The sequence below is a fragment of the Pocillopora damicornis genome, chromosome 11, assembly GCF_964200805.1.
Source record: "Pocillopora damicornis chromosome 11, jaPocDami1.2, whole genome shotgun sequence".
NCBI lineage: Eukaryota > Metazoa > Cnidaria > Anthozoa > Scleractinia > Pocilloporidae > Pocillopora > Pocillopora damicornis.
The window spans coordinates 21678835-21692502 of record NC_142680.1 but is presented as its reverse complement, the minus strand read 5'-3'; the positions used below and the strand labels follow the sequence as shown (position 1 = coordinate 21692502).

General features: G+C 38.8%; 1 protein-coding gene and 1 pseudogene across 1 annotated transcript in view; both read left to right on the top strand.

Moving 5' to 3' along the window:
- LOC149038230 (hsp70/Hsp90 co-chaperone CNS1 homolog) overlaps positions 1–13668 on the top strand; it is a 121871-nt gene that overhangs the window by 48484 nt on the left and 59719 nt on the right. The gene's annotated exons all lie outside the window — the stretch shown is intronic.
- Positions 8499–9352, top strand: LOC149038233 (uncharacterized; annotated as a pseudogene).

Below are 13668 nucleotides of genomic sequence, written 5' to 3'. Positions count from 1 at the left end.
AAGAAGTAGGAGACAAGCATGGGGAGGGTAACGCTTATGGCAATCTTGGCAATGATTATGACCGTCTGGGTGATTTCAAAAAAGCCATAGAGTACCACAGCCTACATCTTAAAATAGCTAAAGAAGTAGGAGACAAGCATGGGGAGGGTGTTGCTTATGGCAATCTTGGCAATGCTTATCACCGTCTGGGTGATTTCAAAAAAGCCATAGAGTACCACAACCTACATCTTAAAATAGCTAAAGAAGTAGGAGACAAGCATGGGGAGGGTAACGCTTATGGCAATCTTGGCAATGCTTATGGCCGTCTGGGTGATTTCAAAAAAGCCATAGAGTACCACAACCTACATCTTAAAATAGCTAAAGAAGTAGGAGACAAGCATGGGGAGGGTGTTGCTTATGGCAATCTTGGCAATGCTTATGACCGTCTCGGTGATTTCAAAAAAGCCATAGAGTACCACAACCTACATCTTAAAATAGCTAAAGAAGTAGGAGACAAGCATGGGGAGGGTGGTTCTTATGGCAATCTTGGCAATGCTTATGGCCGTCTGGGTGATTTCAAAAAAGCCATAGAGTACCACAACCTACATCTTATAGTAGCTAAAGAAGTAGGAGACAAATCCATGGAGGCAACGGCCTACTATTCATTAGGATGGGTTTTTGAGTTGCAAGGTGGACTGCCTAAAGCCGTTGAACATTACCAAGCTAGCATAAACTTATTCAATTCCTTGAGAGTACTTCTAATATGGAAAGATGAGTGGAAAGTTAATTTTCGAAATCAGCATCAAGTGGCGTATACGGGTTTGTGGAGAGTTCTCGTAGAACAAGGTAATGTAGATGAAGCCTTATTTATTGCTGAGAAAGGACGAGCTCAAGCTCTGACCGACCTCATGGAATCCAGTTTTTGTGGTGGAACAAGTCACCACAAGGGAGAAGATGAAGATTGCGCAGTTTTAAAAAACATTCCATCAAACACTGTCTTTCAGGCAGTGGACGAAGCTAACGTCCATCTTTGGGTTGTGTCCGAAGGAAAACAAGTTCAGTTAAGACAAAGTAAACTCAAAGGTTTTGTTTCAGAGAATAGGGGATCTAGCCTGTCCTTTGAGTCGTTCATGCTCGGTGTCTATACACAACTTGGTGTTCGTTCTAATGTGAGATGCGAGAATCGATCTTTAGATGCTTTGAGGGAGAGCCGTTCGAAAGTGGATGAGAAAACCAAAGAAGCCAAGCCTCAACCTCACATCCAACAAGACGGATGCTTGAGCACTTTGTATGATATCGTTATGAAGCCGGTGGCTGACTTGATTGAAGGGGATGAGCTACTCATTATTCCTGATGGACCCCTGTGGATCGCTCCTTACGCTGCATTGAAGGATGGTAATTCTAAATACCTGTGTGAATCGTTCACAATCCGAGTCGCTCCATCGTTAGCAAGTCTTAGACTCATTGCCGATTGCCCAGATGATTATCACAAAAGCAGTGGTGCGTTACTTGTAGGAGATCCATGGGTATCCGAGGTTACTAACAGCGAGGGAAAGAAAGTCTTCGAGCAGCTTCAGTATGCTAAAAAAGAAGTAGAAATGATCGGAAAAATTCTGAATATCACGCCAATCACTGGCAGTCAGGCCACGAAACGTGAGGTGTTGAAAAGACTCAGTTCCGTTTCCCTAGTTCACTTTGCGGCACACGGATGTATGGAAACTGGCGAAATTGCTCTTACACCTGACCCAGACCGAATATCTACTGCACCAACCGAGGAAGATTACATTTTAACAATTGGAGATGTGTTGAATGCTCAACTTCGGGCCAAACTTGTTGTGCTTAGTTGCTGCCACAGCGGCCGGGGCGAGATCAAGGCTGAAGGTGTGGTTGGCATTGCGCGCGCTTTTATGGGGGCTGGTGCTCGATCTATTGTGGCGTCCCTGTGGGCGATTGATGACGAGGCTACTCTTGAGTTCATGAAATACTTTTATCAAAATCTTGCAGGAGATAAACCAGCAAGCGAGTCACTGAACCTAGCCATGAAAAGCCTCAGAGAATCAGACAAGTTCTGCGACATCAAACACTGGGCGCCCTTTTTGCTGATTGGAGATGACGTCACTCTTGACTTCAAGGCAAAGGAAAGAGAAAATTTGAATATGAAATCACATAAATGAAAACATTTTTATTTCATCTCAAAATGAATGACGAAGGAACTTGGAAGGTTTAAATGCTTCTCCATTTCGGCGCTTTTTGGCTATTTTTCATTACTTTTCACTTTTTTATTAAATGGAACTTGAGATGTGTGACTTTACTTTGGTGAAGAAATAAAACAGACTATTTCAGTATATTTTGTTCAGTGGAATTGCTATTCTTTTACCTTTACAAATTTAGATGCTTGCGAAGAGAACAAGATGCAACAAGGCTTCTGCTGTTAATGCCTGAAGTTGTTGAAGGCGACTACGAGGTTTTCGTTTCGCCAAAATGACACTCAGATCTATTCCTTTATTGCAATCAGTTATGTGTAAAATAATTTAAAGGTTTCTTTTCTTATACACAACCAGGAGCTTGTCCACCGGGTTTTAATTACTTTTCTAATATACTCTAAGCTTTTGATAAGCAACGAAACAGTTTGTCATTTGCAAAAGGTGGTGAAATTTTAATTTCAAAAATGTGATTTGCAAAATTCGCAGCCATATGTGAATTGATCTTAATGGTTTTTCTACGTCATAAATTACTTTGTTGCAATTTGCAATTATCTTTACAAAAAAATTGATTATCATTTTCAACTTTTTTTGAATCCATTTTAATGCAATCTAATTCCATCGGTGCCAAGATTGCCATTCTAAGCTTAATTTGAAGAAGTAATCATCAGAGATGATGTTTTTGAATTTACTGACCATATGTTAGAGACATAAGACCTACTCTCAGGGGTGTGGCCAACCTCTAGTCCCGTGGGCCCGGCCTACAATTGTTTTCCGCCCCCTTGACTTTTTTAATATGACTCTTACAAATGTTGAAACAAAAATTGAAATTTTTAAGGAAAAAGGCCTACAACAAGTCAAAGAGCTGGCTACAATGGCCTGCTTTCAATCAAACGAGTTTGATCAATTTTAGTCCGTTTTATCAAACACTCATCAGTTTGTTTTAGAGAACGACGACAGAGATAAATTGTCCATGTAATCTAAACAAGGAAATAGCGAAGCAGAGTTTACTTTAACTAAAGTTTCCATTGCTGTGACTTTTAATGTAGGTGACATGGAATTTTTTGTTTTCATTAGGAAAATATATACGCCAATAAATTAGGGAAACACTTGAAGTAAGCCATGTAGTCCTCAATTGGAATTATTTTGGTGAAAATGTTCATGAATAAATGTAAATCTAGGCCGTAGTTAAAAAGGTTCAGGGCTTCAGGATAAAACTTGCATTTTTTTGAAAATTTCCTGTTCAAATTTTTTTCATGGCTTTAAATTTAGCTTAGTATAATTTGGAGATGTCTGATGATATATTTCTTAGATTTAAGAATTTATACTTAGGTATTCAGAGCACGCTTTGTAATTAGAACCCGTTATGTGGTCAAAAGTTTAAGGTATACTGTATCACAGCTGTTTTACAAGAAATTTTTGTAAAATCAATGTTAATTTTTGACAGATTTTTATAACTACCATTGGTATATGCTGCCAGTATAAAATGTAATAGTTAACCTTGCACATGGTTGAATATGATGAAACGTAGGATTTTAAAAACAAGCTGTGACAATTTCCACTAAACGTTTTTTTTATAATATTAGTGTATTTGGTGTGAATTGTTTTGATGCTATTTGTATTTAAAGTTGAAGCTATTTGTTCATTTACCTTAGTTTTTATTTATTAACTCATCAACTCATTAACTCCCAAGTTGTGAAGAAAAATTCTCCCAACTGATAAGAATGTGTTTCTTTGTTGCTTCATTCTGAGAATTCGATGAAACATAACGTTTTTAGTGAAAAATAATCCGCTAGTTTAGATTTTCTCTAATTCTTATTGACACCATGTTTGTCGGTGCATTAATTTTGCGAGGAGAATTTAAGTTATGAACAATCTTGGGAATAAATGGGTTCATTTTAGTGTCTCCGTTTAGTGCGTACTTTACTTAATGCCTTGAACAATTTAATGCAGTTTGTATTGTGCTTTTTTTTACTTTTTTGTGTAAGAGAAATAGAGAGTGTATAAAATCCAAAAACTGCGTATGTTTTCATTGTCTGTCTCCATATTCTAAGGATTCGCGTGAGATGCAGGGAGAACAGATCTTACGAGGACTTCAATGCTTGTTTTGACCCGCGCGTGCCAAGTTGATAATCTTTGCAGCTGACATTCCATGTTTCAAGCCCCTACCCCCACCCCCACCCCCTACCGTTCTCCGTTCTCCGATTTTGAATGCCGACGGACGTGTTCATACTGTTACCTGTGTGCGCCCTTTTTGCCTTTTTGCACCTTTTCACATTTGTGCATCTCTTTTTTCTCCTTCCTTTTGTTCCTTCCCTTTTTTTCATCGTACTTTTCCTTTATTCCCATTTTTACGCGCACTTCTTTCATCGCCCTCAACTTTATTCTTCTACGCGCTTCATTAGACGCGACTATCTCCTTGTCTGTTTCAGTTTTCATTCGTCTCAATCCTCGCGCAACGTCAGATCTCTTGCAACTCATATACCTCCTTACTTCACCAGAGTAGTTGTTATTATGCTCATTTTGTTCACTTTAGGATGCTGTCCTCTTAGCATCATGTCTAGTAAAATCTTAGTTTTCCTTTCGACTCATTCCCAGTCCACAGGGGGTCTCAATTTTGGATCTCACTTGCCAGTGTTTGCTCTCCTCGGTCCCCTCATCACAGTAGCAGCTATAAAACGAAAGAGCTCCCTCCAAGTCTCTGCGACATAATCGATGCATTTTGTTGGAAACGAGTCCTTCAATGTCCAAATTAAGGCTTCTTCTATCATCTGATTGGGAATGGATCAAACTCTCGCCCAGGGTCCACCTACATCGCGAGTCCAAGATGGCAGCAGGCCAATCCAAAGACTTCTCCGAGTCGGTAGCCGTCATCTTGGATGTAGACGCAGAGAGGACTTTGAAAAAGTGTTTTTACAAGACAATAATCAAGAAAGGTTAAGTTATTGTAATGCTTCCTAAGAGGTAGTCGATAACAGCCCGAGAGATTCATTAGGAGCAAACACGTTCCGTCGATTATTGGACTCCATGTCTCCTTACGTTGTAGAACAAACTCCTCGAATACGTACGCCTATATGCCCCTCTCCTCCTCCCCTAAATAGCACTATACATCCCTTTATTGCAACTTTTAAAATTATACAGCACAATACAACATTATACCACTGAGTAGCACTGTAAATCCGTGAAATGAAGTAACTGTGCAGCGCATCACAACAATATGAACCCCTAAATAGTACTATGCTTCCCTCTACTGAATTTTTTTCAGCATACAGCGCTCTATAAACTATTGCTCCAATTTGGCACGAAAATAATTGTGGATATATTTTTGTCCGTGGACATCATCTATTCCAAGATGCCAAAACTGTGAGCTTCGAAGGACAATGTCCAAGGACAAATATCCGAACATATTTTCGTGCAAAAGAGAGGCTATTGTGATTTTTATCCTTCAATTATTTTGCAACGCTCGTGAAAGAATCTTTATGAACAGCTCACTGAATTGAATTAAATTTGAAACGAAGACTTATCGAGGTAGACGTAAGGTATGCAAATTGGGGAATATCGCTTGCGTGATATTCTCGGATACCACGCAGTATTAGCTGGGGGATATTTAGTCATTTGCGGCATTTACACCAATTGCACGCGAGCAAAAATATTTGATGGATCATAAAAAGCAACAAGTACCCCTAGATAGCACTATACTTCCCTCTTCCACAATTTACATCACAATACAGCGCTATAAAACAACATGTACCCTTAAATAGTACTATACTTCTCTCTTCTGCAGTTTACATCACTATACAGCGCTATACAACAATGTGTACCCCTAGATACCACTATACTTCACTCTTCTGCACTCTACGTCACGATACAGCGCTATAAAACAACATGTACCCTTAAATAATACTATACTTCTCTCCTCTGCAGTTTACATCACTATACAGCGCTATACAATAATATCTACCCTTAGATAGCATTATACTTCTCGCTACTACAGTTTACATCACGATACAGGGCTATACAACAATATGTACCCCTAGATACCACTATACTTCACTCTTCTGCACTCTACATCACGATACAGCGCTATACAACAATATCTTCCCCTAGATATCATTATACCTCTCGCTACTGCAGTTTACATCACTATACACGCTATACAACAATATGTACTCCTAGATACAACTATACTTCACTCTTCTGCACTCTACATCACGATACAGCGCTATACAACAATATCTACCCCTAGATAGCATTATACTTCTCGCTACTGCAGTTTACATTAATATACAGCTCTATACAACAATATTTACCCCTAAGTAACCTTGATCGGCATAACAGAATACATACATCGAAATTTTCCATGCTTTGTGTCTTTCCCCAAGGTTCATTAAATACTCCATGAAAACCTTTGCGTCGTTTAAAGAAAACGCAGCATTTTCCAGCGCTGTCGTGACTCGTTTTGACGTGAAGACGCAGAGATGGCGAGTTGATTAAGGCTTTAAATTTCAAACTCTTAAGGGCGGGAAATATTTCTGAAACAAAATCATTCACGAACATCATTATTAATTCTGAATAATGTAAATTCGATTCATGTTTCCTTTAGATAATAAATTTTACTCCCATTTTGCCAATCATACAAAGAAATCAATACACCAAGCAATACCTCCAACAAGACACAGTTACACAGTTGTAAATCTCCATCCTCATCCTCAGTAGAACTATGCTATCACAAAGGTGGAATAATCGCGGAAGAATAACCGCGCTTAAGACCTTCCTATATACCAAGGAATTCGTGCCGCTGGATTCGACATGTGTCAGTAACCTACTTTCACATTTAACGTGACGTTCAGCTAAGATCAGCCAACTGTTTCTTTTTTTCTTCATTTTAAACGATTCCCATCCCAATAGTGGTATCATATTTGCATAAGAAAGCTAATGTCAACTCGAGACTCTGCATTAATTTTTTTTGATGAAATGAAACACAACAAACCAGAGATACCGCGTACTTAAAACAGTAACCGTTTAAACATTTTCTTCCACATGACGCTCTTAACGGGCTCAACGAGCTGCCAAAATTCTCTTCAAATCCGTTTTCGTTCGTGTGATAGCTTGACTTCTATTTCGATTTGACAGTTCAGTTCGACAGTTTGACTGTTAAACCTTAAATGAAGATTAGTAGACACCAGCTGAATAGATTTATGAATTTGCTTAACGGCGATTGAACGCATTGAAATCAAAATTGATTTTCTTTAAGCTCCGCTCACTGAACTACAAGTCTGCTGTCAGATGATGAACGTGGACGCTATTTTAGTCCCTTAAATTTCTCATTTCTCAATGCGTCAGCAATTGAAATTATATTCATGAAACAGGGACGCATTTTTGACACAAATCTTGGCAATGACTGGTGTAAGCCGCAAAGGTACAACGGACGATTACTGGTCATTCTGATTTTTCGGTCATTGCTAACGTAGTACTTGTAGTCATAAGCACGATCCTAAGCAGACCCTTGCAAAAGTTTCACCGAAACTGCAGAGACCTGGAGATTTTCGCTTAAACACACAACATTGGAGTAATATCAAGGTAAGAAAAAAAATTATTTTTGATTTTAATGAAGCCTTTTGAATTTTCTGAAACACACTTGCAAGTGCAACGACAGCTGAATGTTCGTAATAAAGACGAAATAACCTTGGCTTTGCTCTCTAAAATAATGACTTCATATTTAGAAAGCAATCATGTGATTTGAGTGATCAGTTCCGTAATGTTTACCCTGAAACGGCATTTAAAAAATTGAAAACCATTTCTAGCTTCCGCACAGAACTCATGTTGTGCTTCTTGTTTTGTTTCGCTGCTCGTCTGTCTTCGTCCTTTAAAATGATAAGTTTGTTTGGGACATTAGGATTAGTGTTTGTTAGCAAAATAACTGGCCCAGCTATGACTGATCTTTTTTATTTTTTTCTCAATGTAACACAGAGAACTCTTACACAATAAACTTTCAGCACCTTTGCTCTCTCAAAGTTCAAAGCCCTCTTACTTCATAACTTTTTCATTCAGTACGATGGTGTTGTAGTCTTCACGGCTTACTGTTATGAAAATTCCTAAACTACACAGCATTGAATCGTTGTTATGTGCTTCTTAATAATTGTGTGCTGAATATAATACGCGCCTATCAAAACAACATGTCCATTTACTATGAAGCGAAACTAACGACGTACATCTAAAAAGTTCTGCTTTGATTCTTTTTTATCCCTTAGAATTGATCAAAGGATCAACAGTTTTTAAGGAGAGATCAGTGTATTGTGTTTCAACAACGAAGTGATTGAACGAATATTTATGGAAGATTTACGATGACAACCCGTGTGGACACAGACGAGCATGCATCACTCCTGCACCGCTCAAGCTATTACCTGCCTCTTCCAAACGAAGACAGGCAAAACAAAAGATCCATCAAACTGTGGGCTGTAGAATTTGCCTTGCTGTTACTATGGAATGTTGGTGGCCCATGTGTGTACATGATTCGTAGTGTAAATTGTTTCAAAGACAATTCCACTGTCTATTTTTGTGAGAAAGGCGCAGTGTTTCCATATTCCGAAGAACTAATGATGACATGGCTTTTTACACTCTCTGTTTTCACAATTATCATCATCTTGGCACTGCAGAAAGTTCCAGATTTTCTTGGATACAAAGCCATCCTACATCAGCTGAAATTTGTTCCCTCCTGTTGGACTCTGATGATTCTTTTGTTTGTATCCTTGACCAGATACATCAAGCCCGCTATATCTGCCAAATCCATCAATTCCTGGATGATATTGATGGGTTTGGCTTTTAACTATATTCTTAGAACTTTATTTGTTGACTTTTTGAATTATACGCAGTTGAATTTGTTGAAGCGTCAATATCCCAGTGATATCTTTGTGTTTTCAAAGCTTTCCGTGCTGGTGTTATTTGCCATCTCTCTAATGAACCTGCTTGCCACCATTTTAGAACTTACTGTTCAAGTTCATTAGGTGCATCGGTCTATGGGAGCACAACACTCAGAATATTTTGAAATGATAAATGATCTCCTGCGTGGCTTTGGTACAACCACTTTTAGATTCAAAATGACGAGTTTCTTTTGGCAGAAACTTTTCATTGATGATAAGAATATTCTCTCTAACCAAGCACCTTTGCAGTGATAACATGGATGATAGAGCAGTAAAACAGAGAGTGTATAGATTGGTGGGAGTGACAGCCTCTCATCCCATTTGGCGCAATTTTCGATTGAGTATCGAAAGTAATCGGAAATTTGCTTCACCACGCTCTGTGACTGGTCCAGAAAATTTAAACTATCGCTCCCTTCGGAACTAATCAGATTCAACGCTAAACTCAATTGCGACTCGTACCCTCGCGTGTTTCCACGACCTTTGCAGTTTTGCTTGGTTTTACTTTGAATTCGTATCTGTTCTTTGAGATAATTTCCTCTCCTCTGATTGGCCGATGTATTAACTTTGGCTTTGGTTTCAAGACACGCAATCGAAATGCACTATTAGGAATTCTACTACTTTCTATCTATGCGAACGACCGGGAAAATGTCTCTAACCAATTGTAAATAGCCCGTTCCCCATCTCTCTGGTTAAAAAAGCACACGACATAATATTCGTGTTTTCGTGTCTCAAGCGAAATTGTTAGTTACTTCTTAGATGTTTCCCTTAACATATAAACGGGTTTAAATCCTAATATACCAATTTCATTTCATTTTTATTACTGAGACTCATTATATTTTTATTTGCTTGCTCTTTTTGTTACGTACACGTTCAAACGCAAATAATACACCAATAAAAGGTGAGTTTGATTGATTTGATTGCGCATCCTCAATGCACATATTTATAGTGCAAAATCGTCGCAGTGAACGGCTTTCAACTTGAAAAGCGCCTAACTCCAAGAGGCACCATGAGTGTTCGTGTCAATCAGGAGAATCTCGGGCGTGAGTCATCAATTCCCACGCACGAAAATTGGAATGGTTTTAATCTAATGGTGAGTCTACATTTCCATCAGTCTGTTCTAAACGGCGAAAGATTAGTCTTTAAACGCAGCCAACACCAAATCAACACGCCGCTAGATGTGTGTTAGTGAATATTTTATAATAGTGGTGTCTAAGTCAGTGCGAGACAGTCTGTCACTCCATTAAGCAAGAAACAATAAAGTTACGCAAAAAAACTTGCGAAAAACAAAAGTAAATGCGAGTTGAAAAGAGTCTCGTAAAATAAATACCTGCTTTAGAATGTCTGTTTTCAAGGAGTGCGTGACTCGATATCGAGACCACGTGAGAACTCGTAGGAATGGAGATGCTTCGTGGCAAAAGTTACGCATTGAGACCCTAATGCTGCTTTTTTCTGTTTTTAAGCCCATTTGTCGAGAGCATATACATTAAATGTAATTCAGGCTAAGTTGAGTCGATGGCTACTGCTACCTGTTGTAGTCATCTTTTTATATGATAGCGTTAAGACAGAAATTTAGTAGCAAACATTTCTTCACATCTTTAGTGGCTATGGAGAGGATTTCAACTGAAGTTCCAATTTGTGGACGTTGAAACAGCTGACAAAGAAATTACTCAGGATGTTAATGAAGACTACTTACGAGGTTCGCTTTAAGCTTCAGTTACTTTACTACAAGAACATGCACTGTGTATTCCGGCTGTATGTAGATCGTAGCAGAGGCACAGCTCCATGTATGACCACCCCGTGGGGTGTGCTTCCTAAGTATAGGTCACGATCACGACCGAACTGACTATTGACTATAGCATTTTCAACAGAGTTAATTACAATAATGGGGTCGCATATGTTCGAAATTTTGGGGGTAAGACAAGTCTAAGAAAGTAGGGGTTAAATGACGGAAAGCTCGCAGTTAGAGGGTCGTTACCAGCGCGTATTACCAAAAGTGACTAAGATGGGGTCGATAATTAGCCACAGAATAGACTATGATGGGGTAGGGGTTCTGAAAGGCCAACGGCAGATGCCCCACAAAAATTGACTCAAGCAACCTCTCCATTTATCTTATATTTTTTCTTCTACAGGTGGTTTTGGCGTTACCATCATGACAGCCTGCCCCGAAATAGATCAGCCACAGATACGGAAATCAGCCAAAATAATACTAATCTGGCCAAGACAACGAAATTCCCGTAATCCAGTGGTCTTTAGTTTGTTGTTGCTATGACAACTAGTTAGGGCACTTCCGAACATGATTCGTGATGTTGCTTGCATCAGGGTCCAATCCACCGCATATCATTGCAATAAAATGCCGCTTTCCCTTTTTCAGAATAGCTAACAATAGTGTGGCTGGCTTCGCTGTGTATTTTCACCGCTGGCTCAGTCGTTGCTTTTCGGAATGTTCTACAGTTCCCCGGTCACAAGGCAATTCTATATCAGCTCATGTTTGTTCCTTCATCCGTGACTTTGGTTCTTCTTCTCAACCTCGCCTTGTGTCGATACATCAACTTATTCATTTCTATCGAGTCTTCTTCATCTTGGGTCATATTTTTTTTTCCTCGATAGTAAGTTATATTCTCAAAAGTTTAGCTGTAGGATTTCTAATTTACACCTATGGGCGGCCGTCACCGCCAAAAATACAAAAATATAATGGGTTGGTAATTAGTCTAATTGTCTTTTGGAGAACGATTGATCTTATCTTACAGGGTCGGCCAGGGTTTTTGTGTATTCGGTATTCAGGGGCATTTTAAATCGGGTTTACGGTATATTGCAGCTTAAATATGGGTATTCAGTATATCACTTTCTTTGAATTTCAGGTATAAAGTATATCTACCTTTCCTCATTGTTTCCTGTGCCTTTGATTAGACAGTGATTAGATATCCTAAATCGTACGAAATTTGGTAGGTTCATGTTTATACAAGTAAAAGAACATTAAAAAAGGAACAAAAGGATACAACGGAGATGTGTACATGACTGTATTGATCGTGTAGCTTTGATAACCGCTGAACTTATGATTCGTGGACTTCGGTATTACGCACGTGTATGCATAATTTGACATCGGCGGATTGTGACATGCGACAATGACCACTCGATGTTCACCACAGGAAAAAAATTATTTCTGTAGCCTCGTCGTCCTTGTCCACCGGACTCAAAGAGCCTCACTCCGTTAATAACCTTTTTCACATTTGTCTATTTTAGCTTGTTAACGAATAAATTTATACCCTCATCATCTTGCCGCAATATCAGTAAGTAAATGATATTTCGGAAGAAAAGGAATAACAAAAATACAAATAAAATGCATCATTTTACGCGACAGCACATTTACCGTCTAGACAGTAAGAACCATAGCTGGGAAACGTGATGAAGCGATTCATTGTTTTAAGACGACGAAACTACTACTAAAGGGCGCCTTAAAACTATATAGTTTTTATAGTTTTGAGGCGCCCTTGAGATTCTTATCCTATTCAATTTCAAGCTTGACTTCTCCATTTCACTTTTGTATTTTTGGCTGTTACGGCGTAAACCAACCGCTTTAACACGAAACCATTTCGGTTTGTACTAAACCATTTGTCGTCACGCTAAACCATTTGGGGTCAAGCTAAACCATTTCACTTTACGGTGAATAGATTGATACGATACTAAACCATTGCGGCTACGATAACCCATTTGCCGATAACCTAGGCCATTTCGCACCACTCTGAACGGTTTTTGTCAAGTTACTGAACCAAAGTACAGCTAGCTGAACCGTTTGTCATTTCGACACTGAACCATTTCTGTTAACACTTGGCCACTCATGTTTTTATTGAATCAGTTCAACAAGGGTGGCTACACAGCTCCTCAATTGTATAAACCATTTTTTGTTTGAATATTTCATTCACCAAATGCGACTTGTCCATTTGTATTTTAAATAAATCTCCTAGGATAAGATAAATCGTTCTCCAAAAGACAATTAGACTCTATCTGTTCTTACAAACCAATTCTATTTTTGTATTTTTGGCGGTGACAGCCGCCCATATGTGGGCTCTTCTTTCAATTTCAGTTGGAGAATTTCCGGCTTCAAGCTTGCACAGATTTATGGGCCAAGGAACTCCCAGTTTCATTTTCACAACGCGCTGTTGCGATTCTCCGTTCTCATAGCTTTCGAGTCTTTCATAGTACTTTCTCTGTTTTAGTGACTTTGAAACATTTTCATGACGGACTGAGGAAGCAAGGTCGTAAAATAGTCAAACATGCCTTTCATTTCCGCGACAGAGTTAAGAACGCATGGTTGTATCAGATTTTAGAGTGTAAGGTAAATACTTTTATTTTAAGTTTTTTGAGATTTCCTCCTTCAAATGTTCCTCATCTTTCCAAACTTTCTGTGATTTCCGACAATGAAAGACTTTCCTGCAGTTAAGTGACGACGATTGCCAACTTTTACTTTATTCTGGCGTGTATTAATTGTATTGCCGCTTCGTGTTAGTTACAAGCTTATTAAGCTGAGCTTGTTTGAACAAGTTACAGCTGTCGAATTCACAAAAATTCGC